This window comes from Nerophis ophidion, linkage group LG04 (assembly GCF_033978795.1).
Source record: "Nerophis ophidion isolate RoL-2023_Sa linkage group LG04, RoL_Noph_v1.0, whole genome shotgun sequence".
Classification (NCBI taxonomy): Eukaryota; Metazoa; Chordata; class Actinopteri; order Syngnathiformes; family Syngnathidae; genus Nerophis; species Nerophis ophidion.
In genome coordinates, this window is record NC_084614.1 from 77,584,300 (window position 1) to 77,608,254 (window position 23,955).

Consider the following 23,955-nt stretch of genomic DNA (forward strand, 5'->3'; position numbering starts at 1 on the left):
GTCTTAAAGTGAACATCAAACACTGCTAGATATCACAGTCAAGACTCACATGTTCTATGACAAATACAACACATTAATAATATTACTAACATCTGTTGACAGTTTGAACATTTTAAAAATAAACATATTTTCTACAATGGAGGCTGAATAAAAAGTACAACAGAGTTGAACACAACCTGTTCTGCCCATTTGATGTCGACTCTTACTGACATCTTGTGGCGGGGTGATGTTACTACACTTGATTAGTTTCTGACACTTCCGTGTTTGAAGATTTGTGTTCGTTCTTACAAGCCTTGGAAAAAATAAGTCTTTGAACAAGAAACACTGAAGTCAAAATAAATAAAGAGCCTAAACGGATTTATCTGCTTCTGTAACCTTCTTGGAATATTTTTAATTTTTAGTAGGAAAAAGGGAAAACAATAAAATGTTAAAAAAGAACCAGGATTAAGTAATAAAGGTCTTAAATAATACAACAATAATTTAATTAATAAGTAACAGAAACTATCAGAAGTCAAATAAGTGAAGGCACAAAGAGGATTTATGAGTAAAATATTAATAAACTTATAAAAAGGACTTACCAGGCGTCACGCTGTGCATTTGCACGACCAGAAGAAAGAATAAAAACAAGTTAATGATGTCAGCGCGAAACAAAAAGATGTTTGCCACTTTTAATCCCGCAGAGAAAGACAAAAGTGACGAACACTCGCTTGACTCGCAAACAGGAAAAATGAACCAGGAACTGAACGTGGGGGAAAAGTGTGAGGCAGACGCTTCTGCTGGCAGAATATCAAAGAAAGTGAAAGTAAAAGTAGACACGGTAAAGCCAAACATTGAACTCGATGGTGATCATTTTTATTTTTATTTTGTCGTACCTGTCAAAGGTGAACACACTTATCCACGTAGGTGAGTAGTAACGAGTTACATTTACTTATATAAGAAACACAACTTTTACTTTGCTATATAACATATTCAATATATGTATAAAAATATACATTTAGGCCTCCACTCAGGCTTCATCCCAGGGACCCCAAAGGATTTTGGTCAAAAAAATATTTAAAATGTGTCATTATTTTGTATTATTATTATTCCAGGTTTAAATCTGTAGATCAACATTAGGTCTATCTGTCAATAAAACCTTTTCAAAGATTTAAGTTGTATGCCCTTTTTGTCAAAGAAAACCCTGTTTTGTTATGGGAAAAAAACACAAAATATGCAATAGTTTCCCCCAATAGAATTTTAAAGAGGAATATTTGAGAGTATATAATAATTGGAGCCTTAAAAAATTCAACACATAAAAACATTGATTTTAATTTATTTTTATTTTTTAGAAATGACACAAAAGAAAAATCCTACTGAAATTATTGGAGATCCAAAAGTGTCCTACTCATTAGAAATAACAAAAAATATATTTTTTTACTGTTTACTTTAAACACAATCATCTTCAGATGAACTTCAGATCCATCCATCAAGTATATATATATATATTATTGGTGTTTTTTTTTTTTTTATATGGCATACACAAAATATGCAACATTTTCCCCCAAAAACATCTCAAAGTGGAATATTTAATGTGGCGTCGTTGGAGCCTTGAATAGGTCAATAATCCATAATGACATTGATTTTGATTTATTGTTATTTTTTTAGTAAACAACAGCCTAGATGGCAGCTTTGTGTTATTAGAGTAAACATTGCAACATTTTCTTGTCACATTTCACCTGTTTGCTCTTTAATAGCACTTTTTTTTTTTTTATTGTATTTTTAGAATTTGCTTTGGCCATTACAAAATTACCCGTGGGCCGCAAATGGCCCCCGGGCCACACTTTGGACACCCCTGTACGAGGATGACAGGGGATGCAAAACAATAACACATGCCCTTCTTATTTATGATTTACTTTTTAAATTTGACCTCAGTTCTGTACGCTGCTGCTGGAATTTTTAATTTTCCTGAGGGAACTCTACTGAAGGAATCAATAAAGTACTATCCTTCTATCTATCCTCGTTCATCCATGCGGACTTGGCTCTCTTGGTTGCTTTGTTGGGTCTGCTCCTGTCTCCGGCCATACTCCCCCCACCACAGCAGATGTTGGCGTGGAACACCACAGAGTGTATATGTTTGTTTTTTGTTGTTGTTTTACTTTTGCGTCTGGTTGCATCAGCTCTCATCTTTTAAAGTCTCTAATGTCCTTTGTGTTCTTTGACGTTTCCCTCTTACACACATGTTTATGTGTGGTATGGCTATGAGGTTTGTTTCCCTTGGCCTCAGTCTGGACCCCCTCTACAGGGGCCCAGATGTTTGCTGTTGCACAGGCATGGGATAAAGTGTGTAACTTTTTGTCTGTAATATACATCATTGCAGTTTTTTTTTTATTAGCATGGATGTAATCTAGGAACAACATTTCATAATTAATATCCAAAACCCCTGTAGCGTTAAAGTCCTATACTTTTACTGCTACTGGTTGCCGAATATAAATGAAGCTAGTTCAGACGTGTGCAACCGGCTAATAATTGAGGCCCAGAATTGTGTCCATGTTTAACCAAAATATTTACTAACATAAAGTCACAATTATATAACACACTTTGTTCAAAAACGGAAAATACACGGGAGCAAACAAACACTAGCCTGGCACAGTCAAAAACTGTTGCGCCTCTACTCCTTGAGTGACGTCATCAATTTGACAGACAGAAAGTGTATTTGGCTCTAACACACCAGCCCCTAATTGCTGCTGGCGTGACGAACAGAGCGATTTAATTTGGAATCAATTGAAACAAAAATAGAGCCATAATACCAAAAACAAACACCTCTTTCTTTGGTTTTCATGTTCCCTTTTGCAATAATGCAGTTAATTTACTCAATACCTTCACCTAGAAGGCATATCAATCAATCAATCAATCAATGTTTACTTATATAGCCCTAAATCACTAGTGTCTCAAAGGGCTGCACAAACCACTACGACATCCTCGGTATGCCCACATAAGGGCAAGGAAAACTCACACCCAGTGGGACATCGGTGACAATGATGACTATGAGAATATGATACTGTGAAAGATCAATCCACAATGGATCCAACACAGCAGCGAGAGTCCCGTTCACAGCGGAGCCAGCAGGAAACCATCCCAAGAAGAGACTGATCAGCAGCGCAGAGATGTCCCCAGCCGATACACAGGCGAGCAGTACATGGCCACCGGATCGGACCGGACTCCCTCCACAAAGGAGAGTGGGACATAGAAGAAAAAGAAAAGAAACGGCAGATCAACTGGTCTAAAAAGGGAGTCTATTTAAAGGCTAGAGTATACAAATGAGTTTTAAGGTGAGACTTAAATGCTTCTACTGAGGTAGCATCTCGAACTGTTACCGGGAGGGCATTCCAGAGTACTGGAGCCCGAAATGAAAAAGCTCTATAGCCCGCAGACTTTTTTTGGGCTTTGGGGATCACTAATAAGCCGGAGTCCTTTGAACGCAGATTTCTTGCCGGGACATATGGTACAATACAATCGGCAAGATAGGCTGGAGCTGGACTGTGTAGTATTTTATAAGTAAGTAGTAAAACCTTAAAGTCACATCTTAAGTGCACAGGAAGCCAGTGCAGGTGAGCCAGTACAGGCGTAATGTGATCAAACTTTCTTGTTCTTGTCAAAAGTCTAGCAGCCGCATTTTGTACCAACTGTAATATTTTAATGCTAGACATGGGGAGACCCGAAAATAATACGTTACAGTAATCGAGGCGAGACGTAACAAACGCATGGATAATGATCTCGGCGTCTTTAGTGGACAGAATGGAGCGAATTTTAGGGATATTGCGGAGATGAAAGAAGGCCGTTTTAGTAACGCTTTTAATGTGTGCCTCAAAGGAGAGAGTTGGGTCGAAGATAATACCCAGATTCTTTACCGTGTCGCCTTGTTCAATTGTTTGGTTGTCAAATGTTAGAGTTGTATTATTAAATAGAGGTCGGTGTCTAGCAGGACCGATAATCAGCATTTCCGTTTTTTTGGCGTTGAGTTGCAAAAAGTTAGCGGACATCCATTGTTTAATTTCATTAAGACACGCCTCCAGCTGACTACAATCCGGCGTGTTGGTCAGCTTTAGGGGCATGTAGAGTTGGGTGTCATCAGCATAACAGTGAAAGCTAACACCGTATTTGCGTATGATGTCACCTAGCGGCAGCATGTAGATGCTGAAGAGTGCAGGGCCAAGGACCGAACCCTGGGGAACTCCACACGTTACCTTAACGTAGTCCGAGGTCACATTGTTATGGGAGACACACTGCATCCTATCAGTAAGATAAGAGTTAAACCAAGACAGGGCTAAGTCTGACATACCAATTCGTGTTTTGATACGTTCTAATAAAATATTATGATCGACAGTATCGAAAGCAGCGCTAAGATCGAGGAGCAGCAACATAGATGACGCATCAGAATCCATCGTTAGCAATAGATCATTAGTCTTTGTAACAGGTCTTTAGATGATAATCCTTTTTGTTTGCAGACAAACTTTTTTCATTTGTCCACTTTTGTCGCTCTTGTAGCAACGGTAAATATTCGTGAAACCACCTGTTCCAAAAAAGGTCAGCGATATATTGCCTCTGCCTCCATTTCCTTATGCACATCCAATACAGGTGATCTATTACCAACAGTACATGTAGACTGTAGCTGTCTTCTTTTCCTACTCCTGGCCATCAGCTTTCTTCGTCACCTTGGGGGTAGGAGAGCTTTTTTTTCTTCTCAGTTTCCTCCTCTTCTTCTCCCAAAGGACTCTCGGGGTCATTTTCTTCCTCCTCTTTCGGGGAACTCTTCTCTTTTTGGACTTTCCATAGTCGCTGTCCTCGTCATCTTCCACCATGAAGTCTTCATCACTGCCAGACTCATCAGGATCCAGGTAAGCTTCCTCTGGGTCATCCTGCTCTTCATCCTCACGGCCTCCGTCACCCAGAAGGATTTCCCGCTGTTTCGACACGGCCTTGGAGACTGCCTGGCGTATTGTTCGCATTCGACTGACTTTTCTTTCACCGTCACTGTCATCTGCGCTCCGTTTTCTTTTTGGTGTCTTCCTGCTGGGCTTCTCTATCTTGGGCTTCTTTTCCTTTTTTGACATATCCTTTTGATCTTTGGATCCCTGCTCATTGAAATCATGCATGTACTGGTTCATAAGCGGTTCCTCCAAACTGTTAACAGTAACTGTGGGGCGTGTCACTGCCTTGTAATGGCCCATTAATCACCCACCCCAATAGGGTTCTGACAGCATAAGGTCCATCTCCGTGGCTGTTAATCACCTCCCGTGGTTCCATTCACTTTGAGGCGTTGGTACCAATTAACAGGTCCACGTTGGCAGTTATCCGAGAAATTTTAATGCCTTGGAGGTAAGGCCACTTATCAAGTTCTGCCTCACCAATCAGATTGTTAGTGTACACGGGCATCTGCCTTTGAGTGAAGACATCAGGAAGCTGAAAAAAACTTACTACAAGTAAGCTGAGAGATTTCCAGACCACTGCTCGGGACCACCTTACTGTGCCCCAAGGTGCGCAAGTGGATTTTTGTTTTTCGGCCTTCTGTGTTCAGCCTGTTCACCAATTTAAAACATGTAATTTAAAACATTTGTATGCACGTACAACACTTAAAACCTTCAGTATATCAGTATGTGGAATTAAATTATGGAATGGATTAAGCAAAGCAATCAAACAATGTACTAATATGATCCACTTCAAGAAACTCTTCAAACTGGAAGTGTTAACAAAGTACAAAAATGAAGAACCATGATAAACATTCTGATTTTACTCACTCATTCATTCTCAAAATAATCTGATTTATCTCATCGTATGGATTAAAATTTAAGCAATTATTTATTTATTTATTTATTTGTATTGTGATTACTTATTACTTATGGAGTATACATTGTGAATACATTGAGAACAGGAAGTGAACAAAAGTTTTAGCAACTGTTATGTAAAGAAAAGGGGTAGGATTAAATAAACTCTGCTTCTTCCTCCTCCTTTTTGAACATGTTGAAAAGAGAAACTGGAAATTGTGATGTATCATGTTGTATGCTTGCATGTTCGAAATAAACTAAAACTCAAACTCAATTGTTCAGAACAGAAGGTCCCTGTGCTTCCTGGATCTAGGAAAGCATATGTCTGGACTATCTTGCTACCGTTTGAGTACTTCACTTGAACGGGCAGGATGGGTAAAATTCCATATTTGCCAGCCCCTGTATGGCCACAAGTTGATGATGTAGTGCAAATATCTGCTTTTACCTTTGGAAGTTGGCTATTTTCTCCACTTTCCAGATGCCTCCTGTCAATATGTAGCACTTTGGGATGCGTCTTGTTGCAGTAAGAGCACGTGATGCGCCTGTCGCAACTCTTGCTCAGGTGCCCTGTGCACAGGCAACCAAAACACAGGCCTTTTTCTTTTAGAAAGTCAAGCTTTTCCCTGTGTGCCTTATTTTCCAGTATCGGACAGTCCTCCATGCATGTTCACTTGTACAGTAAAGACAGGAGGTGTTCACAAACTTATTGAGGTGTGGAGCCGGTGTAGGTTTAACGACAACTGTCACATGAGTTGCGAAACTGTTCCTTCTGAACTGTGATTTGCGTTGATGTATAGGCTTGGGTTTGGTTACTGCTTTATTTCGAAGGATGTTTTGAATGTCGCCAAAGACAGGATCCGAAGCAATTCTGACTTGCTGTTCAATAAATTTCACAATGTCTGTGAAACAAGCACGTCGCCTTTGTTGGTCAACAATGTCGGCTGCTTTTCCTCTCCACTGGTCCCTTAATTTGTGTGGCAGCTTTTGTATGAGCATCTTCATGCTAGCTGGCATGTTGAGCTCGTCCAAGTACTGCAGCTCATCCATGGCATTGGAGCATTCTCACAAGTACAGTGCGAAAGCTTGGAGATTTTTTACATCCTCAGACTTGATGTTTGGCCATGCCATAATTTTGTCCATGTAGGCTGCTGTTATTTTTGAAGGATTTCCAAAGTGTTCCCTTAGTAGGCGTTTTGCTGTAGCATAGCCTCTCTCTGTAGGCATATAGAGGCAACTGCGCACCAACTCTCTGGGCTGTCCTTTGGTAAACTGCTCCAGATAATACAAGCAGTCACCACGATCATTGCTACTTTCCCCAAAACCCAACAATTAAAAAGTTATTCAGGAGCGCTCCGTATCTTCCATTGTGTACGCGTGCTTGTCAACATGTGTGCGATGACAGCCTGTGCGCTACCTGTCAGTACAACAGCCAATCAAATTACACCCGCGTTGTTTTCGTCACACAGCATTCATCCAATCAAATTGCAGGAAAACCAACAAAGAAGAGCTTTCAAACAACAAAAGAATAAGTGAATAAAATTATGCCATAAAGTGTTTCGTTCGGGTATTAAAAGTACGACTTGGTCAACAAAACAGGAATCGCCGTATGCAAAACATGCGGTTGGAAGATTACAGACGGAGACGCAACAACTTCCAACTTCGTTCGACATTTGAAGTTGCACAAAGAAGGGTACGTTTTGAATGTAAGCTAACGTTTATTGGCTGAGTAACGTAACTTTTATTCGTTGTGTAGTTAAATGAGTGAGGCTGTAAACTCACTGCTAACGTTAGAACCATAGACATCTTATAAGTAGACACAGCATCGAGCGCTACTGCCTATTGCCGCTGACGTGACGCGCGGCCGCCATCTTGGAGTGGTGATCCGCTCCACTCAGGGCAATTCCTTTGGCAGGAGCAATGAATTGTCAGCACATTTAATTCATATTAACTCACTGAATACCACTGATACTCACGCGCTTTTTTTGTCATACGTGTAACTATGATAAAAGACACATGTCTTGGCATGTTCATAATTTGCTTAACAGTAATAGAATATTCTTATATGCTATAAGTGACCAGACGTCGGAGATCAAAACTGGGAATATAATCCCAGAGAAGGGGGAAAAAACAGTCAGCTATTTTTAAGTTAAAGAAACAATATGATTAGGTTATCTATACATGCGTATATCTTACATAAACAATGTATGAATACATTAGATATCTAAATATCTTACGGACCTATAGACCAGTGGTTCTCAAATGGGGGTACTTGAAGGTATGCCAACGGGTACATGATATTTTTTTAAATATTCTAAAAATAGCAACAATTCAAAATCCTTTATAAATATATTTACTGAATAATACGTCAACAAAATATGAATGTAAATTCATAAACTGTGAAAAGAAATGCAACAATGCAATATTCAGTGTTGACAGCTGGATTTTTTGTGGACGTGTTCCATAAATATTGATGTTAAAGTTTTTTTTTTGTGAAGAAATTTTTAGAATGAAATTGATGAATCCAGATGGATCTCTATTACAATCCCCAAAGAGGGCACTTTAAGTTGATTACTTTTATGTGTAGAAATCTTTATTTAAAATTGAATCACTTGTTTATTTTTCAACAAGTTTTTAGTTAATTTTACATCTTTTTTTTTCAAATAGTTCTAGAAAGACCACTACAAATGAGCAATATTTTGCACTGTTATAGAATTTAATAAATCAGAAACTGATGACATAGTGCTGTATTTTACTTCTTTATCTCTTTTTTCAACCAAAAATGCTTTGCTCTGATTAGGAGGTACTTGAATTAAAAAAAATGTTCACAGGGGGTACAAGTGTCTGCCAAATACTTAAACATATATAAACACCTGAAAGTCTTTATTTCAGCTAAAACCACCAATCTGTTTCACTGGATTCAGAATAAAACAATTCTGTCTTACTCAACAAAGTTAGTATTTGAATATTGTTACTTGAAGACTTATCTGTGGTTACAATAAAATGAGAATGCATCATAATCAGTGGCGGCTGGTGAATTTTGTTTTAGTTGGGCCTGAAAGTTTGTAAACCACATACCTGTAGTGGGGTCATCCTCCCCCAGAAGATTTCTTTGTGATTTTCACATACAAATATTGTAGTTCTTTGCTCCTGCTTAACTCTGAGGTAATATTGTTTTCACAAAATACAACCAATAGTATGTTAATGTAAATTCTTACTTGTGAAAAGTAATCCTCCAATTCCTATTTTCAACAGTCCGCTCAATTGAGCAGGAAAACGCTGAATACCAGCCCAGCATCTTTTTTTTCTACCTGTCAAATGTTAGTTTAGGCTGTTTGCCGGCTCCTCATCACCACTTCAAGATGGCGGCCAAATTGCTTGCGTCACAGCAGCCAATTCTGCGTCTACTTATAAGATGTCTATGGTTATAACGTCATTGCAAACACGGCAATCTGTCGCGTCCACTGCAGATGTTACCTTATTCACACTTATTGTCAAGTGATTTTTTTTTAAGCAGGGTTGCATGAGGTACCTACACATAACGTTACGTTAATGAATGTATCACACACAGTAACGTAATATTAGACGGCGGTCAGCAGCACCGCGTATTTTAGCCACCTACAAAAAGACAAACAGTCAAATAAAGGTCAGTTAAAATGTATACTATATTAAGAATATGTGTACATATTGCATAGGGCCCTGACATCTAACAAGTACAGCACTGTTCATTGTTATGTTCATGTATTTGTGGTTTTTCATGTGTACACAGACATAAACTCATACAGTATGAGATGAGATCAATGAGATAAGGTGACAACATGACATAAACTGCTGATGAACTAGTTACAATGCAATATTCCATGGAAATACAATGTTAACACTTTTGTGCAAATAAGTACAGTTGCACTTGTTTTTTCAGATGTGTTTGTACTGTAAAGGAATGAGTTAAATGTTTAGAATAACTGGTTAATAGTGCTATTATGAAGTGCAATGTCAGCACTGTTTTTTTTAATAATAAATACATACAGCGTTTTAAAGGCATACACAATCTGTGTACATATATTAGTCTGTGGTTAAAAAGACTTGAAATGACTCGAAACACAAAATGCAGGACTTGGGACTTGACTTGGGACTTTCCAGTATTGACTTTGGACTTGACTCGGACTTGCCTGTCTTGACTCGGGACTTGACTCGAGACTTGAGGGCAAAGACTTGAGACTTACTTTTGACTTGCAAAAAAATGACTTGGTCCCACCTCTGGTAACGGGACACGCATCTGCCTCGCATGGGTTCGATTCCCGGCCAGGGTTGCATCAGGAAGTTTCATCCTGAGTAAAAAAGTCAGCAGAAAGCCTTCATGAGATGGACTCGCTGTGGCCAAAGTGCTGAACGTGGGGGAAAAGTGTGAGGCAGACGCTTCTGCTGGCAGAATATCAAAGAAAGTGAAAGTAAAAGTAGACACGGTAAAGCCAAACATTGAATGCATGCTTGTTTCAAGTCACCTAAACTCGATGGTGATCATTTTTATTTTTATTTTTATTTTGTCGTACCTGTCAAAGGTGAACACACTTATCTACGCAGGTGAGTAGTAACGAGTTACATTTACTTAGATAAGAAACACAACTTTTACTTTGCTATATAACATTTTATTACCATCGTTACATTCATTTATATCAGGGGTGACCAACCTTTTTGAAACCAAGAGCTACTTCTTGGGTACTGATTAATGTGAAGGGCTACCAGTTTGATACACACTTAAATAAATTGCCAGAAATAACCAATTTGCTCAATCTACCTTTAATAAATAAATCTATATGTATAAAAAAATGGGTATTTCTGCCTGTCATTCTGTCATACATTTTTTTTCCTTTTACGGAAGGTTTTTTGTAGAGAATAAATGATGAAAAAAACACTTAATTGAACGGTTTAAGAGGAGAAAACAGGAAAAAAATAAAAATTAAATTTTGAAACATAGATTATCTTCAATTTCGACTCTTTAAAATTCAAAATTCAACCGAAAAAAAGGAGAGAAAAACTAGCTAATTCGAATCTTTTTGAAAAAATTAAAAAAAAGAATTTATGGAACATCATTAGTATTTTTTCCTGATTAAGATTAATTTTAGAATTTTGATGACATGTTTTAAATAGGTTAAAATCCAATCTGCACTTTGTTAGAATATATAACGAGTTGGACCAAGCTATATTTCTAACAAAGACAAATCATCATTTCTTCTAGATTTTCCAGAAGAAGAATTTGAAAAGAAAATTCAAAAGACTTTGAAATAAGATTTAAATTTGATTCTAAAGGTTTTTCGAGATTTGCCACAATAATTTTTTTGAATTTTAATCATAACTGAAGAAATATTTCACAAATAATTTTTGTCGAAAAAACAGAAGCTAAAATAAAGAATTGGATTAAAACGTATTTATTATTCTTTACAATAAAAAAATTAATTTACTTGAACATTGATTTAAATTGTCAGGAAGAGGAAGGAATTTAAAAGGTAAAAAGGTATATGTTTTTGAAAATCCTAAAATCATTTTTAAGGTTGTATTTTTTCTCTAAAACTGTCTTTCTGAAAGTTATAAGAAGCAAAGTAAAAAAATAAATGAATTTATTTAAATAAGTGAAGACCAAGTCTTTAAAATATTTTCTTGGATTTTCAAATTCTGTTTGAGTTTTGTCTCTCTTAGAATTAAAAATGTCGAGCAAAGCGAGACGAGCTTGCCAGTAAATAAATACAATTTAAAAAATAGAGGCAGCTCACTGGTAAGTGCTGCTATTTGAGCTAATTTTAGAAGAGGCCAGCGGGCGACTCATCTGGTATTTGCCTTAAAACTCCACAGACATTTTTCGACCCGTATGTACAGTCACCGTGTGCTCGGAGAAGAGGTAGGATTAAATATAAGTCTTACTTCTTAATATTCCTTTTCAGATTTGTTGAAAGGTGCAAATGGAACCATGTGATGTTACTTGATGTAAACATGTCTGTAACAAATACATCAAAACCATAGCCACATGTGTAATGACTAACATTTACATAACATTTTGTAGATGACATTGCATGTCTTGCCTTGTTCTAGTCTGTCTTTTGAACGTACAAGTAAATGTCTTGTTTTTAGTGTGAGTTTTAACTGTTGTGTTTATTTTGTGTCATTGTGAAGTTTTTTGTACCTGAAAATCGGATATCCCGGCCCCCCAGACACATTTTTTCCTCTAAATCTGCTCCCCAGGTCAAAATAATTGCCGAGTGTGACCGTGTGTCTTGGCTACCACTCTTTACCGCATCTCTCCATGAACCCCGATACAAACATCCGACCAGGAGCGTTGGGCTGCAGTGCATTGTGGGTAGGCGAGTCTTGTACATGATCATGTTCTGTCGGTTCATTTGCAAAATAAACCAGAGAGCACAACTCAGCTTTGATACAAAATGAAAGTAAAAAGTCATGTTGGTATATTTTCAAAAACTCAGCTCGGATTAATTACTGTTCTCTTGGTAGTGGAGAAGAAGTGGGGGTTAGGGGCCAAGGTGGTCTCTGATCCATCTTTGACACGGCAGATAAAGGGCTGGGAGAGGTTAGACCGAGGAGGCATGGGTTTTTTTATTTTTTTACTACAGCCGACGAGGCACATATGTTTTTCAAATTAGACTGTGTCGTATTTTGGGGGAATCAAACAAACATTACAAAGAGATTCTAGGACCAGACAATCCATTGGATTCGATACAATTATCTTATTCAGGAATTACATTTTATTTTGAAAAAGTTATCAATAATCTGGAAATACGTGTTATTTATTGGAATTGTAGATTGAAAAAGAAATAATCAAAAGCCATACATCATGAAACAGGCTACAGAAGTACAACACATCAAAGTTGAAAGAAACAACAAGCCCAACTTTATATTCATCAAAATGTGCTTTGAAAAGTTTAACAAATGCCCCAAGGGAGCGGTTTGCCTGGCATGGGATGAGATGCTTATCCATGGCGATGTAGAAGCTGTCGATCTTGCTCTTCTGACGGCCAACAGCGAGGAGGTATGGCTGCCGACCCTGCTGGTTGCGGAGATGCTCCTCCATACTGCAGCATGACTTAGGTTGAGAGAAGGAAACTAAGTATTAGGCACCAGAATATTGTGCTGCCACAAAAAAACATTATTAAAGTCATTATTCAAACATCCTCTCAATCTCAGTGCAAAGATCGGAATGAGTGTTAAGACTTAATTTAAGTTTCATTCACTTTTTAACTGCCTTCATTTTCACATGTGGCTAAGAACATGACACATGACAAGTAGTTATCACTTTCATAATATTACCTTATGAAAGACAACAAGTCTCTCAATGGCATCACATGCACTGATTTTTGGAGACTTCGGTCCTCCTGGTGGTGGTGGAAGGAGATGTATGAGCAACAACAGGGAGGCCATTTCATGGTCGTAAGCTGAGGACAAAGATTCACAAGAATTAACTCAAGAATTTTCACATTTCCTCCATCTAATGTTCATATTTATTCCAAATATCAGATACATTTTCAGAGATACAGGAGATACTTTAAAACAAGAAAAACAAATAAAACTCACATGTTGCCTCCTCACTTCCAATGGAACAATCTGCTGACTGTAACAAGCGCCGCAACTCTGGTGCTGAAGTAAGTCGCTTAGCCTCTTTTATGATGTTTGGTTTGAAGAACACATCCCACTTCTGAAGCAGCCTGGAGGATGTCTCATCATCAAATAGGAGAATGAAGTCTTGCTCCACCTTTAAGAAAGAAGATATTTAACTACCACCGAAGGAAATACTTTCAAATGTCAGGCTGCTCCAAACATCTCATTCCAAACTTACCAATCCTTTTGTATCGAGGAATCTTGGGAAGATGGAGAGGATATCACCACTTGTACCTGGGTCATTAACAAGCTTCTGACGGTGCTGAAATGTCTCTCTCATCTTCTGGAGAATCACGGAATTGTCTGTGTTATGGTTGAGCAAAGATACTGCCTCTTGACAAGCATCCCCATCAAGCTGATTGTCGACATTGACAATCCTTTGGAACTTTGGGCCTCCTGAAGAAAGGTTCAAAGAGCTACTTGGTGGCGCCTCAGATCCACGCCGAATTTTCCTTTGGACTGTTTTCAGACGCCAAGAAATGTATCCTGTGCTACTAGCAGTGTACAAAAGACTGTCTCTGAAACGCTTGTTTTCTTTTTGTGTCATTGAGTTGCTTGAGTGTAGTTCACTTTTACGACACTGGAGGGGGCATTGAACACATCACTATATCAGCAAGCTCTGAAAGTTACGGTGAACTTCGATGTCATTTGTTTAATTGACAGTGTGCGTCAATACAAAGTGAGTTACTTTATATACACTTTAATATAACCTGTTTTGTGCTTAAAACTATATTGCAACTCATTTGGTCAGTTTTATTGTTGTCTAATGGCTGTTTGGCATCAGGTTCGCAAGCTAACTGCTAGCTAAATATCATACCCTGATTGGGGCCTGTTTGTAGCATTAGACATGTTTGTTAGCCCCAATTGACAATTTAGAATTATTGTTATGATGCTATTTAAATTCTAGTAATTATTACATTACTTAGGGCTGGGATGTTCAAATTCTGTGGATTTATGTAAACTGTGTATACACAGCTAAGTAATGTATATTTAACAGCCATGTTGCATGCCTGTGCCTATATTCAATTGTATTGTGGTCACTTTAGTTAATTTACAATAATTGTATTTGTTTGTTTAGGAAACCACACACATACACAAATGCAAACGAACAATTCAATATACAATTGAACCTGCAAATCTGGACTTGGACAATCTATTATTTCTCCTGCACTCACCTGAATGAATAATTGCTGTCCTGACCCGACACCCTGAAGTGATTGCTAATCCATATTTAACCAGTCATAGTCGTCACTACAAGCAGCATCATAGAAGTGTTCCTGAAATGAAAAAAGATTAAATTCATTGTCATACTTAGTTCATGAGAAATCTCAGAGAATTCATATCAGTGCTATGCACATAGCATCAGGGCCAAAAATTGCAATTATTGAAATAAATGTTGATGCAAGAATGACATGAAAATAGTCATATAAATAATAAAAATAAGAATTACATAGCCTTTCTTGGTGTATGGATCCTTGAGAGACGGGAACAGCGTCACTATGCCAAGAGCATATTCCTCTCTGACTGCCTTAGTGGGAAGGTTTCTGATAGGAGATATCAAATTTTTAATCTAGATCCATGTAATGGCCATGTTGTTATCAAGCACAAAAAAATAGAATGTAAAAACATACATACCCATGACTATCAATCATGTGAGCCACCAGTATGTTGACCATTTGTCGTCTTGTGATATCTGTTAGGGTTTCTGTTGTTTGGTACTCCTGAAGTACTGCTTCACTGCCAGACTTGGCTTTTAACACAGCTTCAATCAACTGATAAAAAACAAAAACATGAAAATGCAAAATATGGTGATAAACAGCTATCCTTGACACGCAAAAACTGTTTTAATGTGTAAAAAAACTCAAGTGAATCAAGCTTTGTTCAAACCTGTTTAGCTGATGTTGCATCATGCTTATTCTCTTTTCGCTGTCTCTTGCGAGGGATCTCATCCATGGTAAGAGTTCCGCTTGAGTTGAAGCTAGAGTCAGAGATCTCAGATGCAGAGGACAAGGACAGGTCTGAAAATTCTAAAGGAATAAAAGAAAAAAACATTTGATCATTTTATTCAGTAGTGTACAGAGTGCCTGATAATACATGATGTTATATCTCACCCTGGCTTGAGAATATTGTCAGCACCACATTGCCTTGTCCAACCAGGTCGCTGAATATTTCCGCATCAACTTCTGTCCCTGTTGCATCCTTGTACATAATGCTTGCATCGGGTGGCAGGCAAAATCTCTCAATGACTGGAAAACAGTATGAGAAAATTGTGATTTATGTGCTTTATGTGCAGTTTCATTTGTCTCACAGCAAATGACTGTTCTAGTTAGATGGAGTCATCCACTGCTGATTTTTTCCCTCAAGTAACCCTGACACTTCTTAAGTCCAAATTTAAAAGTTAAGTATTGGCTTTTCTCAGTTAACTGTTCTTGTGTATAAAATGCTTTACATTCTAGGTGGCACACATGTTGAGTAAATTATCCCCATTTATAAAGGAATCTGCTTCAGGCATGTAAAGACACCAGAGTATACAACATGAGGTTTTTAAAGAAAGTGGGTCTATTTTTAAACAGTTTTTAAGGCAAGATTAAGTAAATTGAAACACCTTTTTCATGGAATTGGAGAAAGTCAAACGGTCCCTCAACGTCATCCAGCTTCACATACTTCTGCTGTTGGTTGTACTTCACCTGGACCAGCATCTTCACTGAGACATGCAAAACATATATTAAAGAAAGTCAATATTTAAAGAAAGAACAGTTTAGAGGCCAATGTGTCACAGTAAAGGATAAGATTTGTTAATATTTTGCAGGGGCCTCTATCAATAATTTTCTTTGTCATTCCTAAATGATTGCTTTATAATATATATATATATATATATATATATATATATATATATGTGTCTATATTTATGTATACATGAGACAGAGAGAGGGAGAGAATTTTGAAAGGGATCACAATTGAATATTGTAATTAAAACTAAATGTGAGAGCAGTAACAGTAATTTCTACAACAGAAAAGTCACAATATCATCTGAACAATATCTCACTGGAAACAAGTCATTTTAATCATATTCCTGTTGTCACAATATTGAATCATTTCAAAATAGGATTAAAAACACAGCAAAAAAGAAAAAAAAAACATTAGTTATTCTTCCTGTCCTATCTCTTTCCTCCTTTCTCAGCTGTTTATGTGGCAGTGAGGGCTGGTTGGCTCTGCCAGCAGAAACTTTTAACACAATCATTTCAGTGGCGAGTTATGGTTAGCAGAAAGTATAAGGACAACGACTGCTAGATTGTTTGCTACAGCTTAAAGATGAGCCAGCATGCTGTGTCAGAGGATAGAGAGATGGAGGAGCAAACGGATTAAAAAGTATTTCACATTTTTGCGCAGGTTTTACAGATGTTTATACTCGAGGTTTTTCTTCACATACAGTACTTACAGTTAGATGTCGTCAAACTGATGTTACAGTTACTGTCATTTCACGGGATCCACCGTAACCTCTGCTCTGCTGCTCACTGACGTGCGTGTGTTTCTGTGCCCCTGAGAACAGAGGAGAGGCTGCAGCTATATTAATTTGTACCTAATCAAGAAAAAAGAAACTAACAATCAGTTCTTACATTTATATATTCCTAGGTCAAGACAGATTCAGATGCTTGTAAAGGCCCTGGTATGAATTAAATACTAAATTAAATTAAATCTCATTTAATATTTAATACAATGTGTCCATGACCCAGTGAATACCCTGATAATAAATAACACCAAAACTTGAAGAGTAGCAATAAATGAACCAGTAACTACTGAGCTTATCCCTCCGCAGACAAAATTGGACAAGAGAAACATGTCTCCACAGGTTTTGGCAGTTTTTTGCAGTTTAGAGTGTGAGGGACAAAATAACAAAAGCCCCCACAACTGTTAGTTCCAGCCTTAAATAATATTTTGTACAGTAAAAACTTTGTTTATCATGGCTTTGAGGAAGTGACTTACTGTCATTTTTAAAGTTGAAGTGACTTGCTACTACTGTCTGCTAGCTTAGAAATGCAAGCTAATAGCATGACCGATTTTGTTGTTCAGAACTGGTGACAAAAAAAGCTTAGTTGCTAAAACACATATTCTCCATACGTTTTATCGTACATGCTACATTTCACAGCATTAATTTGCAGCTGTTTCAGTACATTTGATTAAATTGCACTTACCTTGTGGAACTGCACGAGAAGCGAAATGGTTCCTATTGTCTCTTTTCCCTCCAACTGAAGTGAAATGCAGGGCGGGGCTTAATTGCATCTCAGCAGAGTTAAACTAACTCATGAGTGATCAACTCTGTCAAATAACTCCCCATAGCAAAAATTTGCTTGCTCATCTGTTGCTTAATCTCGTATCTTGAGAACATTTTGAGCTTCTCATATCTGTCTAATTCTGTGATCAATTGTTTCTCTTTTATTGCTCCTAAGGGACCCTTAGGAGCAATAAATAAGCTAAAAAGAGACAAGACATCACTGAGACAAAGGAGGTTGAGTTGAGACAACCCTTTGAGCAATATTTGAGAAGTGGGATACACTGACGAGAGCTCATATATGTATGCCATTGATCTCAATTATGTCTCATTTATTTTGAAGGATAATAAAAAGAGAAAGAAACGAGATGTATGAGCAATAAAAGAGATCTTATGTATGTCTTTTTCATGTCTTGATTATTTCTCTTAAATTTATTATCATATCTCAAATTTGAGAATCATGAGAACAAATTGAGAGTGCAATTAAAATATTCATCTGACTTAATTAGAAATAACACTAAACAAATACTCAAATATTGAAAGGTGTATCACTTTATTTGGCTACACAAAAATACAAAATATAATATAAAAATAGATTAAATAAAAAAATGTTTATGTAGTTAATTAGTACATACATAATGTACATATTGACATTCACAATACTTAAAACATAGAAAACAATATACAAAAAATAAAAAAAATACAAAAATAAATGAATTTGACCTTAAGTACTCACTTTGTTATTGTGAAAAAGTCAGGTGTAGTTTTTTAACTCCATGTTGAGCAAACCATGTACCTTAGTTTAAAAAAACACTTGACTTCATCTCAGTAAAAAAACACTTAACTTCATCTCAGTAAGAGGGTGAGTAAATGACAAAATTTCCATTTTGGAAATATTCCAACCAAAAACTGAAATAATTTATAAAATTGTAACCGTGCTGTCTGGAACTAGTCTACATACAAAAAAATAATCACAGTGAAAACCAGGGATACTTAACATTTTTATCTTGGGGCACGACCAACTTTTCCACTACACAAGGGTCTGGAACCAACTGAAATATAAACACTGAATTAGTCATCTTACACTAAAGTGTAAGACAACCGAGTACCATTGCTGCCCATATGGACGGACCACAGCTAAGAAACAGATATTTATTGGCGGCTTCCAAGGGGTACTCGCAGCCAAACAGTGGGCCCCAGCCCTATGATTAAGAAACACTGTTGTAAACAATAGAACAGCCTCCTGCGATAACAATATAACATTTGGTACATAAATGATCATTGAAATATGTTGAAATTGGTTACAAAAGCTACTAATATACCTGATTATGTAAGCAGTAACGTACTGCGTCATTACCGGTTGCATTATTTTTTTTATTTGGAAAAAACTTTGCACTGTGAAGGGATATTAGCCGCTAGCTTGTTAGTGATGTTGCATCAGTGCCAAATTTGCTTGGCACAGCATACCTCAATATGCATTATCACAGAATAACGTGGTACTAAAAGCTACATCATAGGGCAATTTTTTACAATATATACTACGCAAACCTAGACCAAAATATTGAACATGTTTACCAAGGAAACATCCTACCATAGAATGAACTTGACAGGTACAAGGGCCTACTTAAAACCGGCTCTGGCCCGACATTTGTTTACCAAAGCTTTCTTGAGCTTGGCCTCCTCAATATTGTCCCAATCAGGAAAGGTACTGCATCTCAGGACATACGCTGCAAGGCAAGAACATAATAATCAGCCATTCGTAATTTTGTCCCACATCAGTTTCTACAGGTATCAAATCTATGCAATGCAATAACAATAATAATGCAAATTCAAATGTAATGCTTTTTAATGCCATTTTTTGGTACTTGAAAAAATGTAATGCCCATGTGCGACTGCATATAGTTGTTTTTTTATATAGTCAAAAGCTTACAATTATCTATCTGTATACACACAGTTGCAAGCATTAGTTAATTAGTTGAAAAGTTTACATTAACTGTTACTATCTAATGTATTAGAATTGGCTTACAAAGCTGTTTAATTGGAGAATGTATTTTTATTTATTTATTTTTGTGGAGTAGCATCTGGTGTTTTGACCGTATGCATGGCCGTAGACAATCGATAATTAAAAGGCTATCAAAAATATTAAAGGAGAACTGCACTTAAACCCTCTAAACAAACATCCCATTCTGCATCAGATGATCAATATAATATACCCATTAGCCATTTATTTAGTTGTGTCTGTTTGAAACATGCTGTAAGTATATATATATATTCTCTGAAAATATGATTTATAATAGCCACAAACTGGAGGATACCATTTTTAATCAGGATACAATTTGTTTTAAATAGTTAAAAGGTTTTATGGAATAATAAATGAACATCATACCAGGATTGCAAATTATGCATGTGTTTGGAAATGGATGATCTATTTAAACATTTTAGAAAAATACAGAACAATATTGGTAAAAATGCCAATAAGATGCATTTGAAAAAAAGCTATGGCAATTAAACATTTTGAATTTATTGTATTTTACACCTTCTCTGTTTAAAATGTTTACAGTAAATAGCAAGTATGTATCAAGTGTCCGGCAGCTGAAGGAACTTGTATTCATTTATTGTGGGAATGTCAGAAAATAAAAGAGTTGTGGTCTGCTGTGAAAATTGCCTCGCTAGCGTAGATCACTTGCGTCACAACAGTTGCTAATGTTAGGCAAGTTAGCTCATATGTGTTGAAGTGCAGATGATTGAAATAAACGACTCAGTGTATTAAAAAAGCTCAGCTTTTCCATTATCCTGACATGGTGTCACAGTTAAGGACTACACGCCTACAGTGACCAAAGAATGGAAAAGTTTAGGCCCCCAGAGCAGTTTCATTTTGCTTTATTGAAGCAGTGCTTTTGTCGTGTTCCCACCTTACAATACCTCTTGTATGCAGTTTGACAGCCGCAGTTAAAAAAAGAAACACACAGGAAGACTAACAATTTCGATGACCGTAACCTTCTTAAGTTAATTTTCATTTACCGTTTGACATATTGACTGTCCGCCATGTCCTACAATCGTATTAAATTTTTTAAATGCCTCTGGGCAAAGCATTTAATGCTTTTTATTGCCGTTTAAAGCCTTAATTTACGCAAAATCATTAATACACACAACCACACTTCAAGTTGATGGACATAACACTATATTGCTCATCATAACGCTAGTTTTTAGTCAATCACAAATTGTAATTATGTAACATTGAGTTATACTTCCAGTGTGCTGTAATCGATAAGGGATTAACATTTCTCATATTGAACTTCTATTTAATTATTGTTACCCAATTTTGGCCTGAAAACACCCTCAGTTTGGGAAAACTTACTTAGGATTCCTTCAACTTTTTTCCGGTCAAGGATGCGCTTTCGTGTTCCTGCAGGTTTGTTTTCAGGGCGACCAAAAGGGACACTCCTCTACTGTAAAAAAGAGGTCAAAAAGTGCGTGGAATAAACACATACATTTGGGCTTTGAAGCATGTCTCATGGCAGCAAGGCGGAACGATGATATGAATACGCCGCTCTCAGGAAAGAGCTCTTGCTGGTCCGATTAATGAGGGCCGTCGCTGTATTTGTCTCCAACGAGGTCGCAGGGAGTTTGAAGTACTCTGACTTGGCCCGGATCTGAAAGGGAAAAAATAGCACAAACAATACCAGAATGAGAAAATAATGTGTTCAAGGCCCAATCACAAGTTTAAGTAAACAAAACAATTACATCATGAATGAATTAGCATTGGGTACTTACCTATTTTCAAGAGGACTTCTTTGATTCGTTGCTTTTCTCGCCGGATTTTTTCCAACTCCTACCTACATCCATCACATGGCGTCCATGATTTTTCTGCCTGTGGTTGATAGCAGATAGTGTCCTCAACAGATGGGTTGAGTGCATCTCTCCTGTCTGGTGCCAGGAAAGCTGCGTTTTTATTCTCAGGTGGATTCACCCGGCTAGGTGGCAAGCTATTGTGTACGCCGGGTGAAGGACCAGAGGTGTTGTGGACATTTGGTGATGGGCCAGCGGTGTTGAAGTCGTGTGGGGATAGGCGGGGTGTACAGCCTCCAGAGTGATCAACCTTCGGTGGTGAGGCCATTGGTTGATGGGCAGGATGCATGGTCTTCGTAGGGAAATGGACCTTTTATGTTGAGACCATATGGCAGGGGTGTCCAAACTTTTTCCACTGAGGGCCGCACACTGAAAAATCAAAGCAAGCGGGGGCCATTTTCATATTTTAAAAACCAATACAATAAATGTATAAAAAAATATACAGTTAGGCCTCCACTTAGTTATGATCCCGGGACCCCAAAGGGTTTTGGTCCAAAAAAATATTAAAAATGTGTCATTATTCAGTATTATTATCATTATTCATGTTTTAAATCTCTAGATCAACATTAGGAAAAAAAAATGGAAAAAACACAAAATATGCAATATTTTCATCCAATAACTTTTTGGGGTGGAATTTTTGAGATTATATAACAATTGGAGCCTTAATTTTGGATATTTAATCATTATTTTTTTGGGAGGAATGACACTTAAAAACAAATCACACTAAAATAATTGGGGATCCCAAAGTGTCCTACTCGTTAAAGTGTTAAAAAATAAATAATACATTTTTTTTACTGTTTACTTTTAGCACAATAATCTCGAGATCAACCTCAGATATATCCGTCAATTTTAGAACTTTTATTGTTGTTTAATTTTTTTGGTTTGTTTGTTTTAGGCCCTTAAAAAAAAAAAAAAAACAGCTCAGTTTTTTTATATGGCAAAACACAAAATATGCAACATTTTCCCCAAAAAATATCTTAAAGTGGAATATTTAACGTGACGTAATTGAAGTTTTGAATAGGTCAATAATTCAAAATGACATTGATTTTGATTCATTATTTTTTAAAGAAAGAAACAGCCTGCATGGCATCTTTGTGTTATTAAAGCATTGCAACATTTTCTTGTTACATTTCACCCGTTTGCGCTTTTTATCACTTTTTATTTTTTTCAGTTGTATTTTTAAAATGTGCCGTTAAAGAATGACCTGGGGGCCCCAAATGGCCCCCGGGCCGCACTTTGGACACCCCTGTCATATGGTGATAGGCTAGATATATGGCCTCCGTAAGGAAATTGACAATTGATGTGGAGGTCATACAGTGATGGGATGGCTGTATTGCCGCTGTAGGGTGATGGACCAATGGTTCCCTCTCTGGTAAACCTATCGTGATATTTCATTGAACAATAGATTACAATTGTATAAACCCAATTTGTCCATATATGTATATACAACATCAAAAGAGATGAGAAATACTGAACTACAAAAAAATTACTGAAATGACCTACAGTATATTTTAACCTGCAGCGGCCAAAGTGGACCTTAGTCTATGTGCAGTGAGGAGAACAAGTATTTAATAGACTGGCGGTTCTGTAAAATCTAAAACAAAACAAAAAATTACACATTTTATTATTTTCAAGTAACTTGCATTTTTTTTTCTCCACGGAATTGATCACCTAGTAACCTCTACTTCTCTGAAGTATCAAATATAAATTTCATGCAATAAGATGCAAATTAATTACTTTTAAAAAATTCATACAATGTGATTTTACGGATTTTTGTTTTGGATTCTATCACTTACAATTGAAGTGTGCCTATAATGATATTACTAAAAATAATAATATAAGTAACAGACATCGAACTACAAAATCACCAATGTATAAATGATTTGTTCTCCTCATTCTATGATGGACAGTACCAATAATGAAAATAAATGTACCATGACCAAAATTGACTATATCTATAATCATTCTGTACAGTACTCCTTAACAAAAACATTTCACATCAAAGACAAAGGAACTGGACCAGTACTGAAGATGAAATCATCTTGACTGCAAGGAAATAGACAACTCACTTAGTCAACAATAACAAATAACAGATTTTTTTAATAGTAAGTGATACATAACATTGACTATCACGAAAAAATTATTACTTTATATATCTCAGGATTATTTATGAAATGTACAATTAAGTATAAACTGTCAAACCAGTACTTATATTTGGTTTAAATATGTTTTTTTTTTTAAACTATTGCTTATTGAGATTTCTGCCCTACCTCCTTTCTCCACAAAGGAAGCACAGGCATGTGAGCACCCTTTGACAAAAGAGGAGGAAAATTCACAAAAAAGAGGAACATTTCCATCCGCATGTAGGGCTCCGAC

At 36.8% G+C, this 23,955-nt stretch overlaps 1 protein-coding gene across 1 annotated transcript in view; it reads right to left on the reverse strand.

The window, feature by feature from the left end:
• The window catches only part of LOC133550468 (class I histocompatibility antigen, F10 alpha chain-like), a 229,834-nt gene that overhangs the window by 110,254 nt on the left and 95,625 nt on the right, over window positions 1-23,955 (reverse strand). The window lies entirely within an intron of this gene.